This window comes from Oncorhynchus gorbuscha, linkage group LG14, assembly GCF_021184085.1.
Source record: "Oncorhynchus gorbuscha isolate QuinsamMale2020 ecotype Even-year linkage group LG14, OgorEven_v1.0, whole genome shotgun sequence".
In the NCBI taxonomy this organism is placed as follows: domain Eukaryota; kingdom Metazoa; phylum Chordata; class Actinopteri; order Salmoniformes; family Salmonidae; genus Oncorhynchus; species Oncorhynchus gorbuscha.
In genome coordinates, this window is record NC_060186.1 from 21,919,462 (window position 1) to 21,935,668 (window position 16,207).

The 16,207-nt window shown below is 43.5% G+C and overlaps 1 protein-coding gene and 1 long non-coding RNA gene across 5 annotated transcripts in view; one reads left to right on the plus strand and one right to left on the minus strand.

Moving 5' to 3' along the window:
- LOC123994629 (metabotropic glutamate receptor 8-like) overlaps window positions 1-16,207 on the minus strand; it is a 1,038,970-nt gene that overhangs the window by 564,052 nt on the left and 458,711 nt on the right. The gene's annotated exons all lie outside the window — the stretch shown is intronic.
- On the plus strand, window positions 2,496-15,437 carry LOC123994638. Of its 3 annotated transcripts, XR_006831685.1 has the most exons (5): window positions 2,510-2,548; window positions 3,734-3,879; window positions 3,985-4,148; window positions 4,603-4,736; window positions 15,338-15,437. It is a non-coding gene; the product is annotated as an uncharacterized LOC123994638 (long non-coding RNA). The 3 variants fall into 3 exon arrangements; XR_006831684.1 differs by lacking the exon at window positions 3,734-3,879 and having other exon boundaries at window positions 2,496-2,548; XR_006831683.1 differs by lacking the exon at window positions 2,510-2,548 and having other exon boundaries at window positions 3,001-3,879.

Genomic DNA, 16,207 nt, shown 5'->3' on the forward strand with positions numbered 1-16,207 from the left:
TGGCAAAGTGGGTGGGGTTATATCCTTCCTGTTTGGCCCTGTCCGGGGGTGTCATCGGATGGGGCCACAGTGTCTCCTGACCCCTCCTGTCTCAGTCTCCAGTATTTATGCTGCAGTAGTTTATGTTTCGGGGGGCTAGGGTCAGTTTGTTATATCTGGAGTACTTCTCCTGTCCTATTCAGTTTCCTATGAATGTAAGTGTGCTCTCTCTAATTCTCTCTTTCTTTCTCTCTCTCGGAGGACCTGGGCCCTAAGACCATGCCCCAGGACTACCTGACATGATGACACCTTGCTGTCCCCAGTCCACCTGGCAGTGCTGCTGCTCCAGTTTCAACTGTTCTGCCTTATTATTATTGGACCATGCTGGTCATTTATGAACATTTGAAAATCTTAGCCATGCTCTGTTATAATCTCCACCCGGCTATATAAATACATTTGATTTGCTAACAGGTAGCATCAATGTAAAACTGCCACACGAGAGTACACAGAATTGTCAAATTTAAAGAAACGTAGCCTATTTATTAGATAGGGGGGTAAATACAGGCGAATATAGTAATAAGTCACCTTGTCCTAGAGATATTTACACAGTTATCAAAACATCACGCCAGGGTAAGCCTACAAAAAACACAGCCCTTACTTTAAGTGTTTCTAAAAACCCATATGGGGAAAATTAATGGTGGTAAAATGATTAGAACCATTTCTTTGCTTGACACTAGGTTTTATGACTCACACTGTGGTACTCTATAAAGGGAACTAATGCATGCTCTAGAATGCCAATCAAAAAGTAATTCAACAATACCATGGTATAAAATACTATGTGTAACAAAAGACAGTCCACAACGGAGGACAATGTCACTATATGTACTTGAATTTGACCGATGAAAATGTCTGACTGGTGGTGTGGCCAAAGCAACGTCCATAATTCTATAATTGAGCCTCAATCTCCAGTCCAATCACGCAGGTGCAAATCAGTCAATGAAGTTAACATCGTCACAAATGGATCCCTAATTGATTAGCTACCTTGGCCAATAAAAATACGCCCAATTCACCTTGAATCAATGGCTAGGTAGGGAGAACTTTAACTTCCTAGCGTGGTCGCACTTAACCAAATAGGGACACTAATGTAGCTAATGAAAACAATTAATTGGATCGAAAATTGCATTTTAAGTACAGATAGTTCGCAAACTGGCAAACGAGGCACGTGTTCTACTACTCCATAACGAGACATTGACAAAAATCACATCAATTCCTGGGTCAAGGATTCAACGTTGGCGATAGCCGTCTTCCTTACATGCAACAAACTTCTCCAACAAATCAACTTGTTTGCAATCTCACAAATTAACGTTTTAATATCGTTATCAAATACATGGTTTCAATTGAATGATTTATTGGAAGGTCAACGTTAGCTGGCTAACTGGCCCACTTCACGTTTGATCCTTCGCTACTAGCTAACGTTAGCTTGTTCGCAGTCCGCGGCTAAATCTGGTTTAGTCCAAACTATTTTGCGGCAGTTCTGCAGGGTGTTGTGCTGACTTACCTGCCTCAATCTCCGTATACGCTGGTGTTTATCTTCTGTATTTATTCAATTTCAAAGCAATCTGTCGTTGGTTAAAGTTAGACGCTCAATTTCCATGCATAAATGGGCTAATTCGGATGTAAATATTTAACCGTAAAGCCCGTAAATTGGGCGGCCAGTGCCAGCTAGTTCGGGTGCCTTGGTTTTCTGTTCTGCCGCTCCATGAATCAATCTCTTCCACACGCTATGGATAATGTGGTCTGGCGCTGCAGTCTAACACAAGCCAGGGAGAACATGGTTGTTGGCTAATGTTGACAAACAAGCCTGCGAGTTTAAAAAAACACTATGGAAGCTAGCGAGATTAGCAATGTTGGCTAATTCAAAGCCAGTTTCAAAATAGTGTCGCTGTTTTCAGCTATACATTACTCCGTATCGCCTTCAAAAATTAAGTTATTACGGTTTTGAAATTGTCAGTCGCGTTTTACTCATATTTGACTCTTATGTCGCGTAGGTCTCTCCCCTCCGCCATTTTCAACATGTCGCTACACAAACAAACAATGGTAGCTCGTGCACGCACAATGACAGCAAATAGGCTCGTTCCCGAGGAGAGGGCAAGGAAGCAAGCTGCACTTGAAATGTCACTATAGATGTAAAATCCTCTTATAGAGGTTTTTGTTATGAATGTTTTTTTTGTGTTTTTTTAACAAGCATCTGTTTTGTACCTCGGAGATGAAGTTCACATAGTGGGATAACTAATTTGGCAATGAAGTCAGTTTGCATAGTTCAGTTTATTCCTCCATTTATTTCGTACACATTGTACTTTACATACACATTGTCATGTCAGAAATATGTTCAAGACAATACCTATTGTTTTTAGAGAGAGACTGAACACTTGTTATTGTTTTTCGCTTCGCACGCCACTAGGTGGCAGATTAGACATAGCAAGGATGGGGAGTCTTCGACGTAGTTTTTCTGCGACAGCACATATTGTTACGCATGCATCGGCTTCGTGATGGCAGAACTGGATTCTGAGTACGTATGTTTTCATGTCGATCCATGTGCATCCGTTGCTAAATTAATAATATTCATACATTCTCTAGTTTAAATGTAACAGTCCAATAGAAGTCCGTCAAGCCGTGTATTTGTATGATTTGTCTGAAAGATAAGCAATACAGAGCGCTAGATAAATGTGTCAGTTTTACACATGATAGTCCCATCAGCCGGAACTATGCAAACATAATGACATTTTACGGGTTCGACACAGGTAATACGACACAATCTGCAAACAAATAATTGTGCAATGTGATCAGCATGGCATGTAACTAGTAACTTTATTTTCGTTTGCTTTCAAATACTGGCTAGCTAGCCTCATTTCACTCAATCAGATCCGAATGTCATGCATTTGTGTCACAGCTGGATAGGGGAATAATCTTGTCAATAGACCCATTTCTATGTTTGCAAACATTGTTACACGAGGGCGATGCGCCCAAATTGGTGGCAGAACAAGGGGGAGTTTGAGTGCATTTAACACTACTTTTGGATTTTAATGTTCGCATAAATGTCACGCTTAATGTGTTTGTCATCGCAAATCAACTGCGTTATACTTAACACTTCAACCAGTAAAATGGCTCTTTGGCTAGCTTTAGCTACAGCCTATATCAGTGAGCGTTAGTATTCTAGCCAACTCCTGAAAATACCACAACCAAATGCAATCTTTGCGACTGTTCAATCAATAATAAACAATTACTAGCGTATGAGTAATAACTTAAATATAGGCTGTTGAATTGGCGCAGATGGCGACGTCTTTCTTACTGCCACCAAGAGTCGCTCGCATCTGTGCATGACGTCAGTGTTATGTACTGGGAAGTTGTCTATAGTTCAGTGTGCTTTGTAATTTGTCTCACCATTGTATAATCTGTATATAAGTGTTGATGTCTTTTTATGTTGTCTTGTGCATTTATTTTGTTCGTATTATTTTATAATTTCTTATTGGGGCGGCAGCGTAGCCTAGTGGTTAGAGCGTTGGACTAGTAACCGGAAGGTTGCGAGTTCAAACCCCCAAGCTGACAAGGTACAAATCTGTCGTTCTGCCCCTGAACAGGCAGTTAACCACTGTTCCCAGGCCGTCATTGAAAATAAGAATATGTTCTTAACTGACTTGCCTGGTTAAATAAAGGTAAAATACAAATAAATTTAAAAAATTGTATTGTCAAGAAGGAACCAGAAAGTGTGCATTTCGTTGGACGGTGTGTATCCTGTACATAAGAGGGTGATAAAGTTGGTTCCTGAGAACCTTCTGAAGAAGAGGAAGGCCTATCAACCCATCAAAGCCACAAAACTGTGCATTTCTAGAGAAGGGAAAGGTAGTTAGCTGTGGTCAGTTTTACCATAGTGGTCTTCCAGTCATTTACCATAAACGTTTTGATGAATTTGTTGGACATCAACAAGTGTAGATTGTGTTCATCCAGGTATCCAAAGGCAAACCCTTGAAGTTTAAGCGCTTGGAGGACTTCCTGAAGGATAGCCATAGAAAGCATTGCAATGAAACCCGTATCAGGAGATCAGCTCACAGACCAGCTCCAGCCATGCCCTCTGCAAAGAACAGACTGGCCTTCGCTGTCCGCATCAGAGAGTGAGTGACTGAAATCTGTAGCTACATGATCTGATTGCAATGGTGGTGCAAATAAAGCTGTTGGCAGCCCTTTTTGAGCTAATCTTTTATTCAGATCCCCATTAGCTGTTGAAGCAGTAGCTATTCTTCCTGGTGTCCACACAATACAGAACATGAGAACTATTGTACAAGAACACCACAACCAAAGAACATGACTACTTCAAAAAAACAAAACAGACTAAGAACAAATTCAAATAAACACTATTCTCAAACCATTTTAAGTGCTTTGATATGTAGACACTTTAGGCTGTTGCAGCTGAAGAATAGAGCTGAAACTGTTTGTTCACACATCTATTGTGTATACTCACAATGAAGTAATGACTATGCACAATCATCTGAAATTACACTTTCACCAGTTCCTCTTTAGTGGTCTGGCTGAATATCGAGGTCATATTTTCATGTTTTCTGTCTGCAGGATTGAAAGAGTCTCGGAGTTCAGAAGGTGGTTCAGATGTTATGACTAAGAAAGATCTTCAGCGGTGCCTTTGTCAAAATGAATGAGACCTCTATGGCCATGTTGAAAATGGTTGAGCCTTATGTGGCATTGGGGTAAGTAAGAGGGAGGGTCTGAATTGAGAATGAAAAGCTTAGCAACTTGATGTAATGAGGTGACTCCACTTTGATGTATCCGCTATCACTTCTTATAACCGACAATAACTTTTGAACACCAGATCGGCAGTTGCTTATCTCAATTCCGCCTTCAACTTCGACTCATCTGTTCAGTCACTTGAAAATAAGATGGATAACCTCCGATCGCGGATTTGCTATTAAAAGGGACTGCAATATTCTCTGCTGTTCTGAAACATGACTTTCAGACAAGATACAATGCAATGTTCCCTCTAATATTTTTAGTCACTGAGAATTTCAGGTCTGCTGAGGGCAAACTTGTGAACCTTGTGAAATTTCTGGTGCGCACTTACTGTGAACAGTGAGGCTGTACCCGATTTAATTGACCATTTTAAGTGGCCAAGTAGTGTGGGCCTATCAGAGCGGCCTACCATATATTTTTTTTAACAATGGAGAAAATGCATCCCATAACATCTTAACATGTAAATAGAACAGCTATCATTCAGCCTACACTAGTAGCCAATGTGTGGTGTTCAATGTAGGCCTATGTTCCGTGAGACTTTTTGGAGAAAAAAACTTGACATTAACCTGTTTATCCACTTGTCCTTCAGATAAGGTGACTAAACATTGTGGTGTTTGATGCAAGAAACTAGGAACAGGAACAAGAAACAAAATTCCTTATTCCCATACCATTATTCCAGACAATCGGACATATTATGCAACACTCTGCCTATTGGCGACTTCACTTATTCAGGCCTGTCTCAAATAACAACATTGCCCCATTGTAAGACATAAAAAGCTCAACTTGACTCTTTTCAAAGATGGCTAGAAATATACATGTTTAGTGCCCTTATTGGAAGCAATCACTCCCACATTGCTGACTATAAATGAGCTATAACTGGCCTAATAACTCACTATCTAGCAAAGAATATGAACAAAAGTGCATACGTGGCAACATGCAGCTCTTTCTTTGATTGTAAAACAAGCACATAATAATCGACGTCGCTTATGTTGTAAAACAGTTCAAAGTGAATGGCATAAATCCATGTGTGACTCACCAGCTGGATTCGGTCTTGTAGCAACATTTTGAATTTCAAGTAGAGACTCGGAGCTAAAAAATGGTATATCATACACTGCATTTGAGAAAACAATGGGAAAGTAATTATGCTTTTAAGTCTTTCACTGTTTAGGTACTACTATTGGAGTGCCCTTTGTCTACACCCAATCAACATTGTTCTCACCCTCTTATGCCTTAGCCACACCCATCTCTTTAAGAGTTGATCTGAGCATTCTGTACTAACTTGCCAGGTACTTCCAGACATTTTAAGAGAGAACAGCTCACTGAACATTACTCACCCTAGCATAGCTGGTTAGGCTGTTATGTAATCCAGAGCGTTGGTGACAGATCGTCCATTTGTAAAAGCAGAGCGTTTCGCCTTCAGAGCGCACACTGGACACTCTGGCCAATAAGTAAGGTTAATTCAAAAGTTCTGACGACAGTCAAGCACCCAAGCTAACTGGCTAACATTGGCTAGCTACTTCCAGACACATAATGAGAGAACACCCCACTCTGACCATTTTATTCACCCTAGCAGAGCTGGCTATCCAGAGCGTTGGTGACTAACTGTGCTGCTGGCAACAATTGAATTACGCTTTATTGCCAATGTTTACTGACACGGACATATTCAACAGGTATTGAGTGTTCAAAAATGAATCAGTTATTCTGCGCTCTGGCACACTAAGACGAGTATTTTGTTAAATGTAGCTAGATAACATTTTTTATGTTCTAACGGCTCTCCTGTGAAGTTGTGACTTGCGACATACGCCTAGTTTCCTGAATCGGGTCACATAGACCAATTGTCACACCTTGGTCATTGTATTTTGTGTTTTTGTTATATGTTTGGGTAGGCCAGGGTGTGACATGGGTTTATATGTTGTGTTTCGTATTGGGGTTTGTAGTAATTGGGATTGTGTATGATTAGGGGTGTGTCTAGTTAGGCTTGGCTGCCTGGGGCGATTCTCAATCAGAGTCAGGTGCTTGTCGTTGTCTCTGATTGAGAACCGTATTTAGACAGCCTGACTTTCGCGTTGTAATTTGTGGGTGTTTGTCCCTGTCTCTGTGTTGTAGTCACCAGATAGGCTGTAATAGGTTTCACGTTCCGTTTGTTGTTTTCGTATTTTCAGTTATTTCATGTACCGCAATTCCTTCATTAAAGTCATGAATAACCTACACGCTGCATTTCGGTCTGACTCTCTTCATTCAACAGACGAACGACGTTACACCAATGGTCTATTTGCATATAGGCTTGCTGCAGCTTAGATTGGTTATGGGGCACTGCTCTGTGTAGGGTACGGGTCTGAGTTGCAATAGAATCCTACTCTGATGCGCTCTGCCACAAAAATCTCTTGCATAGCTCGTTTTTGTTTTGGTATGTTGCATTGAAAGTGGATATTGCGTTAATTTGATCACACTTCCCACGGTAAAGGGAAAAGTTAATGGTGTTAACTAACATGAGAACTAAAGGAAGTTGAGTGGAGTTCAATCTCGTGCTTCTCTGAACGGGCTGATTTTTCTTCTGCCCAGCAGTCCCCAGGGAGCTGTGCTCCCGCGCGCAGCTTGGAGGAAACATTGCCCCAATGGCTATCCAGCTTGATGGCTTCTCCATTCACTAAGCGGACTGTCAAGGAAATGGGGAGGAGTTTGTCTCATCAACAACAAATGGTTTTCTGACTCGAGCATGGTGGAAGTCTCAAACCATTGTTCACCTGATGATCAAATGCAGACCCTTGTACCTCCCGAGGGAGTTTTCAGCTGTTATCATGACTGTTGTATACATTCAACCTCAGAACAAAAAAACTAAACAAATGATAAACAAGCAGGAAAACTTGCACCCGGAGGCTGCTTTTCTTGTTGCCGGCGATATTAATTCTGCGTCGTTAAGACACGTGATGCCCAACTTCCAACACTTCTCCTTCACCACTTGGGGCGATAAAGTCCTAGACCACTGTTACTCTACCCACAAGCAGGCATACAACACCCTCCCTCATCCCCATTCTGCAAATCAGATCAAGTTTAGCAGAAGCTCAAACAGGAAGTATCTGTGACTTGTTCCGTTGAGAAATTATAATCGTAATCAGAGATTATGCTACAGGACTGCTTTGCTAGAGCTGATTGGAATATGTTACGAGACTCAATGAGCTCACCACCTCAGTCACAGGCTTCATTACGAAATGCATCGGCGATGTCCCCACAGTGATGGTTCATTGCTTCCCCAATCAAAAACCCTGGGTTAACACTGAGGTTGGCGCTAAGCTAAGGGACAGGGCTACCGCACACAGGGCAGCCAGCCTTGAGGCTATGGCTGAGGACGGGATCAAGTACATGAAGTCCCACTAAGACCTCCGCAGAGTCATCAAATGAGCCAAAGGACAATGTAGGAATAAGGTGGAATTATATTCCAGACTCCGACTCCAGCATGTGGCAGGGGCTACAGTCGATTACAGATTACAAAGGAAGATCCTGCCATCGTTTTCCCAATGATGCCGCTCTACCAGAAGAACTCAACAACAATAACAGCATACTGTGCTGTGCGTGAGGGCCTCCACCAACTCAGAGGACTGGGCGATTTCGCTCCCCTAGGCTGAAGTGAGTAAGGTCTTAATCAGGTCACTCGCGGGGCCGGACATCATTCCAAGATGCGTTCTCAGAGCATGCCCAGAACAGCTGGCAGGCATCTTAACATTTTCGACCTCCTTGTCCTAGTCTGTAATCCCCACGTCTTAAATTGACCACCATCCATCATTCCTGTTCCTATTAACTCTAAGGTGTCATGCTACAATGACTACCACCCTGTAGCACTCACATCTGCAATCATGAAGTGCTTTGAAAGGCTGGTTATGGCACACCCACAACACCAAGTTTGCTGACGACATGACGCTGGTAGGCTTGATCACCGCGACAATGGTATATCCAACAGGGAAGAGGTCAGTGACCTGGCAGTGTGGTGCCTGGACAACAACCTCTCCCTCAACATCAGTAAGACCAAGGCGCAGATCGTGGACTGCAGTGGAACGGGTCAATAGCTTCAAGTTCCTCTGTGTCCAAATCACTAAGGTCTTAAAATGGTCCACACACAATCGAAGGCGCAACAGCAGTGTGAAAGGACAATCAGACTCCAGTCAACAAAGCCGTAGACTGTTCTCTCTGCTTCCACGCGGTACCAGTGCATCAAGTCTGATGTCAACCGGCTCCTGAACAGCTTCTATCCCAAGGCCATAAGACTGCCAAATATGAAAAATGGCTACATGGACCCTTGTACACTATGTGAACACCTGCTCTAACTCCTTATTCCAAAATCATGGGCATTAATATGTTGCTTTGTTGCAATAACAGCCTCCACTCTTCTGGAAATGCTTTCCACTAGATGTTGGAACATTGCTGCGGGGACTTGCATCCATTCAGCCACGAGCATTAGTGAGGTCGTGCACTGATGTTGGGCTACTAGGCCTGGCTCGCAGTCGGTGTTCCAATTCATCCCAAAGGTGTTCTATGGGGTTGAGGTCAGGGCTCTGTACAGGCCAGTCAAGTTCTTCCACACCAATCTCTAGAAATCATTTCGGTGTGGACTTCAATTTGTACTTGGGCATTGTCATGCTGAAATAAGAAAGCCTTCCCTAAACTGTTGCCACAAAGTTGGAAGTACAGATTTGTCAAGAATGTCATTAAATGATGTAGTGTTAAGATTTCCCTTCACTGGAACTAAGGGCCTAGTCCGACCATGAAAAACAGCCCCAGACCATTATTCTTCCTTCACCAAAGCTTTACAGTTGGCACTATGCATTCGGGCAGGTTGCGTTTGCATGTCTTCCATCAAACCCAGAGTCATCTATCGGACTGCCAGATGTTGAAGCGTGATTCATTTCCACTGTTCCAGGGTCCAGTTGCGGCAAGCTTCACACCACTCCAGCCGAAACTTGGCATTGTGCATGGTGAACTTAGGCTTGTGTGCGGCTGCTCGGCCATGGAAACCCATTTCATGAAGCTCCCAACAAACAGTTAATGTGCTGACATTACTTCCAGGGGCCGTTTGGAACTTGGTAGTGAGTGTTGCAACCAAGGACCGACCATTTTTGACTCGCTACGAGCTTCAGCACTCGGCGGTCCCTTTCTGTGAGCTTGTTTCCTACCATTTTGCAGCTGAGCTGTTGTTGCTCCTCGACGTTTCCACTTCACAATAACACTAATTATATTTGAACCAGGACAGACTTGTTGAAAAGGTGGAACTCCATGACGTTGCAAGTCTGCCAGTGTTTGTCTATGGAGATTACATGGCTGTATGCACCTGTTGGCAATGGGTGTGGCTGAAATAGCAGAATCCATTCATTTGAAGGCGTTTCCACATACTTTTGTATATAGTGCATTTTATTTTTGCACAGTCTATGCACAGTGTTACGAATCCCTTTTGGCCCAACAGTCTAGGGGGGATGGTAATGAGATCCGTAACATAACTCATGCAAATTCTAATAGTGACAAAGTCAAAGTGAGAACGAAATAACTACGACAACTGATATCTACCGTCAAACTCAAGGTTTATTTGTAAACACACGGTAATGGGGGGAGGGGCTGAGCTGGACCCAAGGAAAGAAACAATAAGATTTTTTTTTTAAACTAAGCTAGACTAGCCTACTTTAACAACAGCTAACTAACTAACCAAAAATAGTGGGTGGTCCGCCCAGTTCTAACTAGTGTATTTAACAAAGTCTACCTACGGGTAGTGTATGCCCATGGGCGACTTGTCTTGGTTTCCCCTTTTCCCACCAGCAATCAAACACCATAACCAAAACAATACTCACAGGTGATGAAAAAGTGCTATGGAGGTGCTCAAACAAGAGTTTAATACACAAAGAGAGAGTGAAACACAGAGACCTACAGACATGTCATTTACAGAGAGATTGAGCTCTAGAGCAAACACCTGACAGGGTTTTTAAACCAAGGGAAAAGAACTGTGATAGGGTAGGAAACAGGAGGAGGTGTGTCTTCTGATTGATGATTGGATTGGTGACTGATTGGGGAGTGATGATTTTCACCTGTGAGGGGAGAAGGAGAGAAAACAACACAGGATACATATACACACAGACACAGGATACCTGTATCCGTAACAGTCATTTACTGACACACATAACATGCATACACATTGATACTGACCCTATACTCGTTCGCACACATTCACATACAAATATGTACACTGTTGCTACTCTATCATATATCCAGAGGCCAAGTCACCTTACCCCTATACCTATCTACCCCTATCACTCCAGTATCCCTGCACATGATAAATATTGTATTAGAACTTACCCTGTATATGGCTTACTTTCTCATGTCCTGTTTGTATTTATTGTGTTTTGTTCGCCTTATTTTCACATAGAACAAAAATATAAACCATGTAATGGTCATAAGGTGAATGCACCAATTTGTAAGTCGCTCTGGATAAGAGCGTCTGCTAAATGACTTAAATGTAAAATGTAAATGTAAAGTATTGGTCCCATGTTTCATTATCTGAAATAAAACATCCCAGAAATGTTCCATTTGCAAAAAAGCTTATTTCCCTCAAATGTGCACATTTGTTTTCATGCCTGTTAAGGAGCATTTTACCTGACGACAGGTGTGGCATATCAAGAAGCTGATTTAAACGGCATGATCATTACACAGGTGCACCTTGTGCTGGGGACAAAAGGCCACTGTAAAATGTGCAGTTTTGTTACACAACAAAATGCCACAGATGTCTCAAGTTATGAGGTAGCGTGCAATTGGCATACTCACTGCAGGAATGTCCACCAGAGCTGTTGCCAAAATGTCATGTTCCCTTCTCTACCATAAGCTGCCTACATCATTTCAAATCAAATCAAAAATCAAATCAAATTTTATTTGTCACATACACATGGTTAGCAGATGTTAATGCGAGTGTAGCGAAATGCTTGTGCTTCTAGTTCCGACAATGCAGTGATAACCAACAAGTAATCTAACTAACAATTCCAAAACTACTGTCTTATACACAGTGTAAGGGGATAAGGAACATGTACATAAGGATATATGAATGAGTGATGGTACAGAGCAGCATACAGTAGATGGTATCGAGTACAGTATATACATATGAGATGAGTGTGTAGACAAAGTAAACAAAGTGGCATAGTTAAAGTGGCTAGTGATACATGTGTTACATAAGGATGCAGTCGATGATGTAGAGTACAGTATATACATATGCATATGAGATGAATAATGTAGGGTAAGTAACATTATATAAGGTAGCATTGTTTAAAGTGGCTAGTGATATATTTACATCATTTCCCATCAATTCCCATTATTAAAATGGCTGGAGTTGGGTCAGTGTCAATGACAGTGTGTTGGCAGCAGCCACTCAATGTTAGTGGTGGCTGTTTAACAGTCTGATGGCCTTGAGATAGAAGCTGTTTTTCAGTCTCTCGGTCCCAGCTTTGATGCACCTGTACTGACCTCGCCTTCTGGATGATAGCGGGGTGAACAGGCAGTGGTTCGGGTGGTTGATGTCCTTGATGATCTTTATGGCCTTCCTGTAACAACGGGTGGTGTAGGTGTCCTGGAGGGCAGGTAGTTTGCCCCCGGTGATGCGTTGTGCAGTCCTCACTACCCTCTGGAGAGCCTTACGGTTGAGGGCGGAGCAGTTGCCGTACCAGGCGGTGATACAGCCCGCCAGGATGCTCTCGATTGTGCATCTGTAGAAGTTTGTGAGTGCTTTTGGTGACAAGCCGAATTTCTTCAGCCTCCTAAGGTTGAATAGGCGCTGCTGCGCCTTCTTCACGACGCTGTCAGTGTGAGTGGACCAATTCAGTTTTTCTGTGATGTGTATGCCGAGGAACTTAAAACTAGCTACCCTCTCCACTACTGTTCCATCGATGTGGATAGGGGGGTGATCCCTCTGCTGTTTCCTGAAGTCCACAATCATCTCCTTAGTTTTGTTGACGTTGAGTGTGAGGGTATTTTCCTGACACCACACTCCGAGGGCCCTCACCTCCTCCCTGTAGGCCGTCTCGTCGTTGTTGGTAATCAAGCATACCACTGTTGTGTCGTCCGCAAACTTGATGATTGAGTTGGAGGCGTGCGTGGCCACGCAGTCGTGGGTGAACAGGGAGTACAGGAGAGGGCTCAGAACGCACCCTTGTGGGGCCCCCGTGTTGAGGATCAGCGGGGAGGAGATGTTGTTGCCTACCCTCACCACCTGGGGGCGGCCCGTCAGGAAGTCCAGTACCCAGTTGCACAGGGGGGCGGGGTCGAGACCCAGGGTCTCGAGCTTGATGACGAGCTTGGAGGGTACTATGGTGTTGAATGCCGAGCTGTAGTCGATGAACAGCATTCTCACATAGGTATTCCTCTTGTCCAGGTGGGTTAGGGCAGTGTGCAGTGTGGTTGAGATTGCATCGTCTGTGGACCTATTTGGGCGGTAAGCAAATTGGAGTGGGTCTAGGGTGTCAGGTAGGGTGGAGGTGATATGGTCCTTGACTAGTCTCTCAAAGCACTTCATGATGACGGAAGTGAGTGCTACGGGCGGTAGTCGTTTAGCTCAGTTACCTTAGCTTTCTTGGGAACAGGAACAATGGTGGCCCTCTTGAAGCATGTGGGAACAGCAGACTGGTATAGGGATTGATTGAATATGTCCGTAAACACACCGGCCAGCTGGTCTGCGCATGCTCTGAGGGCGCGGCTGGGGATGCCGTCTGGGCCTGCAGCCTTGCGAGGGTTAACACGTTTAAATGTCTTACTCACCTCGGCTGCAGTGAAGGAGAGACTGCATGTTTCCGTTGCAGGCCGTGTCAGTGGCACTGTATTGTCCTCAAAGCGGGCAAAAAAGTTATTTAGTCTGCCTGGGAGCAAGACATCCTGGTCCGTGACTGGGCTGGATTTCATCTTGTAGTCCGTGATTGACTGTAGACCCTGCCACATGCCTCTTGTGTCTGAGCCATTGAATTGAGATTCCACTTTGTCTCTGTACTGACGCTTAGCTTGTTTGATAGCCTTACGGAGGAATAGCTGCACTGTTTGTATTCAGTCATGTTGCCAGACACCTTGCCCTGATTAAAAGCAGTGGTTCGCGCTTTCAGTTTCACGCGAATGCTGCCATCAATCCACGGTTTCTGGTTTGGGAATGTTTTTATCGTTGCTATGGGAACGACATCTTCGACGCACGTTCTAATGAACTCGCACACCGAATCAGCGTATTCGTCAATATTCCCATCTGACGCAATACGAAACATGTCCCAGTCCACGTGATGGAAGCAGTCTTGGAGTGTAGAGTCAGCTTGGTCTGACCAGCGTTGGACAGACCTCAGCGTGGGAGCCTCTTGTTTTAATTTCTGTCTGTAGGCAGGGATCAGCAAAATGGAGTCGTGGTCAGCTTTTCCGAAAGGGGGGCGGGGCAGGGCCTTATATGCGTCGCGGAAGTTAGAGTAACAATGATCATTTTAGAGAATTTGGCAGCGCGTCCAACCGTCATCACAACTGCAGACCACGTGTAACCACGCCAGCCCAGGATCTCTACATCTGGATTCATAACCTGCAGGATTGTCTGAGACCAGCCACCTGGACAGCTGATGAAGCTGTGGGTTTGCACAAGTGAAGAATTTCTGCAGAAATTGTCTCAGGGAAGTTGATCTGCGTGCTCGTCGTCCTCATCAGGGTTTTGACCTGGCTGCAGTTTGGCGTCGTAACCGACTTCAGTGGGCAAATGCCCACCTTCGTTGGCCACTGGCAGACTGAAGAAATGTGCTCTTCGTGGATGAATCCCGGTTTCAACTGTACCGGGCACATGGCAGATAACGTGTATGGCGTTGTGGGCAAGCAGTTTGCTGATGTCAATGTATTGAACAGAGTGCCCCATAATGTGGTTATGGCATAAGCTACGGAGAACTAACAAAATTGCATTTTATCAATGGCACAGCGATACCGTGACAAAATCCGGTGGCCCTTTGTCCTGCAGTTCATCCGCCGCCATCACCTCATGTTTCAGCATAATGCACGGCCCCATTTCGCAAGTATCTTTACACAATTCCTGGAAGCTGAATGTCCCAATTCTTCCATGACCTGCATACTCACCAGACATGTCACCCATTGAGCATGTCCGAGATGCTCTGGATTGACGTACGACAGCGTGTTCCAGTTCCCTGCAATATTCAGAGACTTCGCACAGCCATCGAAGAGAAGTGGGTCAACATTCCACAGGCCACAATCAAGTCTGATCAACTCTGAGAAGGTGTCTCTCTGCATAAGGAAAATGGTCACACCACGCCCCTTTTTTTATTTATTTCTATGGATCTGTGACTAACTATCTAATCGCAGTAATATGACATCCATAGATTGGGGACCTAATTGACTGATTTCCGTATGAACTGTAACTCAGTAAAATCTTTTAAAATGTTGCATGTTATATTTTTGTTCAGTAATACTGCATTGTTGGGTTTCAGAGCTTGCAATGAAGACATTTCACTTAACTTGTAGAACCAGCTAGTTTGACAATGTATTGTACTAACGATGGTGAATTATTCACACTAAACAGGTTTCCCAACTTGAAGTCTGTGAGCTGATCTTGAAAAGAGGACAGGCAAGCGAAAGGTCGCTCTCACAGACAACACACGCATTGAGCAGCATATGGGTAAGGATCCATTTTTATGTATTTTTCATCAGTATGATGTAACAAATCTTGAACAATTTTGTATGTGCATGTCAAATTTAGCAATCAAATCAAATCAAATCAAATTTTATTTGTCACATACACATGGTTAGCAGATGTTAATGCGAGTGTAGCGAAATGCTTGTGCTTCTAGTTCCGACAATGCAGTGATAACCAACAAGTAATCTAACTAACAATTCCAAAACTACTGTCTTATACACAGTGTAAGGGGATAAGGAACATGTACATAAGGATATATGAATGAGTGATGGTACAGAGCAGCATACAGTAGATGGTATCGAGTACAGTATATACATATGAGATGAGTATGTAGACAAAGTAAACAAAGTGGCATAGTTAAAGTGGCTAGTGATACATGTGTTACATAAGGATGCAGTCGATGTTGTAGAGTACAGTATATACATATGTATATGAGATGAATAATGTAGGGTAAGTAACATTATATAAGGTAGCATTGTTTAAAGTGGCTAGTGATATATTTACATCATTTCCCATCAATTCCCATTATTAAATGGCTGGAGTTGGGTCAGTGTCAATGACAGTGTGTTGGCAGCAGCCACTCAATGTTAGTGGTGGCTATTTAACAGTCTGATGGCCTTGAGATAGAAGCTGTTTTTCAGTCTCTCGGTCCCAGCTTTGATGCACCTGTACTGACCTCGCCTTCTGGATGATAGCGGGGTGAACAGGCAGTGGTTCGGTGGTTGATGTCCTTGATGATCTTTATGGCCTCCAATC